The sequence below is a fragment of the Ptychodera flava genome, chromosome 19 (genome assembly GCF_041260155.1).
Source record: "Ptychodera flava strain L36383 chromosome 19, AS_Pfla_20210202, whole genome shotgun sequence".
NCBI classification, from domain to species: Eukaryota; Metazoa; Hemichordata; class Enteropneusta; family Ptychoderidae; genus Ptychodera; species Ptychodera flava.
The window spans coordinates 19,593,185-19,601,232 of NC_091946.1; positions in this window are offsets into that span (position 1 = coordinate 19,593,185).

Genomic DNA, 8,048 nt, shown 5'->3' on the forward strand with positions numbered 1-8,048 from the left:
ATCAAAAGTGTACTCTGGTTTAAAGGAAGACCATCTCTCTCTCTCTCTCTCTCTCTCTCTCTCTCTCTCTCTCTCTCTCTCTCTCTCTCTCTCTCTCTCTCTCTCTCTGTATCTATCTATCTATCTATCTATCTATCTATCTATCTATCCATCTATCTATCTATCTATCTATCTATCTATCTATCTATCTATCTATCTATCTATCTGTCGACAAGGCTATCACTAATTCAAACTCACAGCGCATTTTCTTTGCGTCTAAAGAGTCATTAGTACCGTATCGTGTGAAATCTGTGATGGACAAGTGTCTTATTATGGCTCTATTAGCCGTAACTTTTGAAGTACTTTCAAATACTTTTGACTTCCCTTTTTGTTCAAAATGTAGAATTTAAATATTTTAGTCCGAAATATTCCCTTTTGAACACTCAAATTAACAGAAAAAGTGCAGAGTCAATGTCTTTTTAGTTAAAAGTGTCCGCAGTACACTTGTACGAATAGCAGGACTCGGTGCTCTCCAAGGAATAAAGAAGTATTATTAACTTCGTAAGGAATGCATGTGTATACGTAATGTTCAAAGTTATCGTAAACAACTGAATTTAAATCAGACTAGAGTTAACTTATATGAGGTAAAATTGTATATTGTACACATTGAATTGTGTTTGCAAGGCTTATACGTTGCTATTAAAATATACCTCGGTTAAAGAAATAAGAAGATATCAAGTGAAAGGTAAAAGATAATTTAATTAATAACTTAAGATAATTTCTTCAGTCTCACTGAACTTTCCAGTCAATTCCTGATTTGAACCAAGATGGTTTGTACTGTGTATTGTGTCTGGTGAACATTGTTCGTCTTCAGTGGAGTTTCGGATTTTTCCATTCTGGTTCCGTATTTTGAGCACGTATGATAATGATGAGAAAAATCTGATAAAGATTAATAAAATTTATAAATTCAATTAAATCAATTTACGGAATCTTGCCGTGATGGGTTTCTCTAGGCATGTGATCATGCCTTGTGAACAAACAGTAATTTTGATGAAATCTTTCGACCGTAAAAAACACTCCGATTGCCGAATTCGTAACGAGTCATTTGACTAATTTAGTCCTCAGCATGTACCTTTAAAGTAATCTTCGTACGTCTGTCTGTGTGTCTGTTTTTGTATGTCTGTCTGTCTGTCTGTCTGTCTGTCTGTCTGTAGGTAGGTAGGTAGGTAGGTAGGTAGGTAGGTAGTATAGATGTATATATGTACAGATGTAAGCAGATAGGTCGGTATTTACTAACCTTTCGTGTTGACTTAGAGCCATATCAGATACACTTTACAGAGAAAGATAACAATTGCACGCCAAGAAATTGCAAGAATGTAGGTAACTGATGGAAAATTCACTGATTAACATGCCCTTCATTTACACGTTGACATGATTATGCCTGGGAAACGTTTTGGCACAAGATGGGTTAATAAACAGGAAATTCCCCTATAAAAGCCGGATAATCGTAAATCTATGCAAATGTAAAAAAGCCACTCACTGATCGGACGCGCCGTGTTTAGTCCGAGAATCTCATTATTTTTGCCATGTTTCAGGCGTTAATAGTCATTAAATCTTGCATATGTCTGTGAATATATAGTGAATAAACTTGAGTCAAAAATTATCAGAATGAAATGTTCCCTTTTATCGGTCGGAGAACGCATATGTTTCAAATATGTACCCTGTTCGACCATTAGACCCTTCTTTGCATATGTCACAAAAGTGCCCACCATCATTATTCAAATTTTATCACACTGTCAAAGCGATGCTATGAGAAATCAAAATCTCCCACCCAGTGTATGCAAATGGCTGCGTCATCAGTAATCCCCCTATTGTGCGCCCTCGGCCCTGTAACTTCCCGTTTTTGTGGAGATCTGGAAAAAACCAAACCGTGAAGGACGCCATTTCACATCACTCAAGAAAGTATGGATATACGCATGGCATTAAAATAGTTAATTATGAAGGGAATACAATTGTTGCGTATCCATCACCGAACGTGTCAACCATAGTACACGATCACTTTTTGAAAATGAAGTAAACCTATCGCACTTTCCTATTGGTTTCCTAACGACACTTGGTCAAGAACGAGATGGCAAAAACATTTTAGGCGAGGTCATACATTTTAATGGACCAACAGAGTGACGTGAATGCAGTTTCGAAGCTTGTCATGGGCAAAGCAAGTCTACCAATGATTCGATAAAAAATTAGCAAAACACATTCGAATAATATTTAATATTTCACACATTCGGCTTAGCTGATGCGTCTACTAATAAATAGTTAAGAGACAGATAGATATGAATGTCATGCTGATTACTTTTTCAGTAATTTCTAGCATTTAATGAAAATTCCTGATTCAGAAATTAAAAACAAATAACAGCGAAGGAAAATAATTTAGCAAAATTAATAACGTGTCATTAATTCTAATTAACTTCTGGTGTAGATTACTGGCTGTCTTAAATGTATATAAGCCTAATCTTAAAGCATTATACATCAATGGGATTCAAATATACGATGGTACGACAACGGGAAAAGAAAAGCATGTTCGTTATTCTTTTAACTTTCTTCTGTCTACCTGTCAGCCTTGTCGGCGGAGCTGAATCCACGCGAGCTGGAGACGATTACTACGACGATGGAGAACAAGTCTTCGACGAAACCCTGGACGTAGACGGAGTCGGTGCACTTGGTGGAGAAGAAGCAAAGTTTAATACACCGGATGCTGTCGACGGTAAGTCGTGCAGTTTGAGATATTTTAAATCGGTTAATTGAGCTTTGGGATTTTTTCAGATTTGGTTGAAAACTACCTGTTTATTTACAGTAGCGTTGCACTCATTCCTTTGCAGTAAATAAGAGAAAAACACTGGTACATTGTACGCCCGCTCTGGAGCCCTAATGAGCAATCACTCTAATACAGACGTGAACGTCAAACCACTGGACAACTTAAACGGTATTCGGATTAGTCAAGCGATCGTGTATTGTATAAGACAATCAAGTGTTCCAAATTGCTATAGCTTACATTTACTTCAAAATGCAATTGAAAGACAAGCATCGACAATGTAAAAACTGACCAATACAATTTACAAAACTCTCCTTACGGCAAAGTTAACCATCGTGCAAAGTTAGTAGTATTTCAGAACCTCTAACAAGTCCTGTCAGTGGTAATTCTCTCTGTGCTCGCTCTCAAGCAAAATATGTTAACATATCACGATTCATACACTTGCTCTGTAAGAGTAAACGTGATTGTTGTGTGGAGAAAACTGTTGATATTCATAATATATGGTACAGTTATAGTAAAATCTCAAGTTCATACGATGGTATTTGCTGGTTCCAATTTCTGTTCTTGTGCTTCCCAAATATCCTTTACCGACATCTTGATCTTCTGTGATATCAATATGAAAATAAATGTAACACTAAGATTTTCATTTTTACAACTTTTCCCTAGTTTATTTAGCGACAAAGGACATTTAAGATTGCATGTACTCCCTGTTTTTAATTTATTCTTACTAACAGACTTTGTGTTTTGAAGAACGAAACATGTTTTTATCTCTATTGCACTAACAGGTTCCGAATGGCTTTGCTTCAACCACGGAAACTCCAGTTGTAAGGAGACGTTTTACTTCTTCTACAAAAGCCACATTACACATGGGAAGAAGCTAGAGCCAAATGTCTTGCACACGGCGGGAGTCTCTCAATCATCAGTGATGCTATGGAAGATGCATTTATTCGAGGTAAAGGAGGATATGTTTCCTAATGATAATCAAGAACTCCAGGTGTTACCAGAAAAGTGTGAGCATGATCACTGCATACGATGCGTAATTAATGAATATTAAGGTGGGATGCACCTCGAGACAGATATTCGACTCTCAAATTTTTACAATCGGCTCCTGATGTACGATTTGTGAAAGCTCATTTTAAAGCTCTTTGAGTTGTGAAGAATTTTCCCCCTCACAGCTCGCAAAATACGAATAAGAAAATTTTATTAACACAAGGGTGACGGCCACTTTTAATTTCAAATATCGGTAAATGTCAGGTATTTGTTTCTCTGGTACCAAAATTTGCACGATGACCCCTGCTTTTTATTATTGAGTTTGTAAGAGAATGATTGAAAGTTACATTGAGGGACGTTTGAGCAACAGTTTAAGTGTTTCACTTTCGAAGCATACTATCTTCATTGTTGCTGATGTAATTATTTTGAGTGAGAACGCTTTGCACAAATGATTACCTATATGTTTCGCTGAAAGTTCCGAAGTCTAATCATAGAATTACATTGAACCACACTTGCCAGATACGAACGTTTCCGTCTGACCGCAACGTATAAAAAACGCCATACTTTTGTGAACATAAAACAGAATTGGCGGCAAATAGGCAGATTTTCTCCTCCAGGTCAATTTTGCCATCGTTCCATATCATTAACTATTTATATCCTATGACATTAAAATCTAAATCAATTCTAATTTTGTATGTAAAGTGTCATTTAGATTACAAGCACTTAGCCTCAAATCTCTTCTGTTTGAATTCTATTCCAGATATTGCAGTTCGAAAGGGGTCAAACATATGGATTGGTTTAAATGATAGGCCGAAGAAAGGCGTGTGGCAATAGGACAGCGGTGAAAAGGTAATCTGTGTTTACAACTTTTAACAGGAAGTTCATTTTTTTCTTCATCGAGACATAATCTTCCTTCCCCAGCCTTTGAACATCTGTCCTTCCATTTTAGTGTTGTATTATAAAAGTAAACTTTATTTAACTATCGTTTTGATATACGTTTTAAATGGCTTACCAAATTTGACAAGTTCAACTTGTCAAACTCACTCATCCGTCTGCTTAAGATTTCACCAAACCGACAAAGAACATCTCGTCAAATATGTACATCATTTTTATACATTCGTTAGACCGAAAAACCTGTTTCTGACAAGGTCTCTTTGCAATTTTGAAGGCTGCAAAACCTACTGTACATTTTGCCCCTCTAAACGTATTTCATCTTCTTCGCTTTTCAGAAAGGAAGCCCACAGCATAGCGAAGTGTATCTGTTTGTGTGCGAATGTGAGTGTGTGTGAGTGTGTGTATGTGTGTGTGAGTGCATATATCAAAAACAAGTGATTATTAAAATCAAGTCAGATATCATATGCGTGATAGGTTTTAGCAGCTCTCCTAAATGGCCGTCAGCAGGCAATTTGTTACATTTTCTCTAATATCTTTCCATTCATATTTGCTCCAATGGCAATATACTATTATATCCAAATCGATATCCTTTTGCTTATCAATATGACCCGATATTGCGTATGACCTGTGATATATTTCAAGTAGGCAACCAAACTAGAGTTGAAATAAATATTGTAACTTTACAACTTTAAATGCAACAAACCCTGTTGACGGGAGTTAGATCAATGTCAGCTTTAGTAGTTACAAAAAATCATCGTGGGCTAGACCATTTAAATATCTGGTGATAAAAATACCCTCATATTATATTTCGCATTTTATCTGTTATAACTGTTGCTATGTATATTAACACATATTGATATCTATCAACTGTATCCCAGGTAGTTTACTACAACTGGAAACCAGGGGAACCTAACAACCATTACCGCAATGAGTACTGTGTAGAAATACCAAGACAAAGCAATGGTCTGGGGAATGATGTGAACTGCCAAAACAAAATGGGGTATATCTGTGTAAAATAAGGGTTACACTCTCCAAAACCTTATATATCAGGCAAGTAGACCTTATTCCGTCATTTGTGTTTATCAATATGATCACAGGATAACAAGAGATCGACCAAATTATATACATGATTTGGGGATGGATGAGCAATTGAGTATCTGAAAGAATGTGACAAATAATCAAATGAACATCATATCTTGTAAAGAATATAAATTACAAAGAATTAATGCTGAACAGGTTAACGAAGATGATTGAAAGCTACAAACAGCATTGTTGAATAATCTTGAATACACTATTCCTACTGTTCTATACTCTGGAAAACATCCATACCCCTGAGACCAAAAATTAGACAATATTTAAGGAGATTCTGATTGTCCAGCTAATTTACTTGTCTTGTTATAATGATTAGGGTTTCATTCGAATTTTATTTTTATAAGTGTAAGGACGCAATCTCAATATTATAATTTCCTTATTCTCACATTTTTGCTGTCAAGCTATGAAGTGAGACGTTGTTTTGCTGTTAGTCAATTTTTGCGCTGTGTCATGCATTTGTTGATATTCATGCATATTTGCTTAAAATTTTAACATTTTTGGATGACAATAAAAAGTAAAGTCTTCAGGTAAAACTTCTGGTAAATCTTCAAAGTCTGTAGGTGTTGACTGTGATGTGATCTTTACAAATGTATGATGGCGTTTGCAAATTCCCTAGGGACAAATGTGAGCGTCGTTGCTCCATTTGAAGAAAGCGAAAGGGAATATCTTGCTGTATTTTATGCTGAGTTTATTGGTTGCTCTAATTCAAATCATACTGAAAGAAACAGAAAGATGCACCCCGGGGACACATATTCGGGCTGTCAAACTTTTACAATTCTTTTCTGATCTACCTCTTAAGGGGGCTCATTTTAAAGCTTTTGGAGTACGAAAACATTTCATGGTCTTAAGTTTTCGAACATCAAAAGTGTTATTTTATTATTATTATTATTATTATTATTATTATTATTATTATTATTATTATTGTTGTTGTTGTTGTTGTTGTTGTTGTTAATAATCATAATCATAATTGTTTCTGTGTTTGTTTGTTTCAGATGAATTGACCCGGCAAAGGTTCTAATCGTCTGACTAACCAGTACACATATCTGATTGACATTAATGTCGACAAACTACTCGCAATGTTTCCTTTGGATTTCCTTTTTTCCTTTCTAAGATAGAACGCTTATTTATGTTTGGTTGTACTGTGGGATGTTCTTCGTTATGTGTGCATAACCTGCAAAATAAAACGGACTATACACTATATTTTTACACTGCGTAAAATAGGAAACTTTTTTGCAAGTGGTTTCCATGAGCAGAATTCATGCAGTTGGATTATGCCTGAGGTATTTTTGTATCGGACGCTATTTCGGTTTTGTTTCATTTACTTTATTGCGCATGGCGCACATGTATAGTAACAACAATATCTGTCACACGCCAGTACCGTAAACCATTTCAACTTGTGAATCAATACCGTATCTTTTCCAAGACACAGAAAGAACATACCCTTAAACTCGTCGAGGACATGTTATCTTATGGTTATGTACGCCTGTCTAGGAATACGTGAGAAAGGCTTTGGCGTTACAGGCGTTTCGCGTTGTATATAATCATAGTTTAAATGGCAGCACAATAAATTGATACCCAGATTCGTCGCTTAGAGGGGGAGTGTAGAGAGCGCCCCCGAGCGACGGATCTTTCAGTCTATTTGAAAGCCTGCAAAGTATTAAAAATAACAGTAAAACGAAAGAAATGTCGCATATCAGCTTGCGCGGTGGCCGCTATAACAACTTCAGAGTTGGAAATTACCACCTGCCTTGTGCAGGTCGATTGTTAGTACGGAAGGTCTAATTTCAAAGAGACAGGGTCAATGGGTAGCTTGAAATAATTGCGGAATTCTGTTTGATGTATCAAGTACGTGAATCACATAATAATCAGGGCAGACACTGTTTTGCTCAGCATGAAAGATTCCAAAGTCACCTGCCAGGTCGTCTGATTGTAATTTGCCTCAAATTTCCTGCACAGACAACATGTTCATAATGTTTATTTTGAAGGTTTTTTTGTACTTTAATCAAATCTACTGTCTAAATCTACTGTCTATCGACTACCATTATTTAACGTACTTGTTATCTCATACGTTTTTTTCGTGAGCATGCATCCTGAAAGGTTGGCTGACAATTACCACTTCATTTTTATAGTTCATTGCCACTGCGTCTCGCTTTTTATCTTTCCGTTACCTTTCGCTTTTAACCTTTCATGATTGTGTGTGCTTTATTCGTCTCGTGCTTCAGTATCCACGTCACTACGGTCTCAGTCTGTTTTCGCTCATCCATTCCCGGTTTTTTACGTC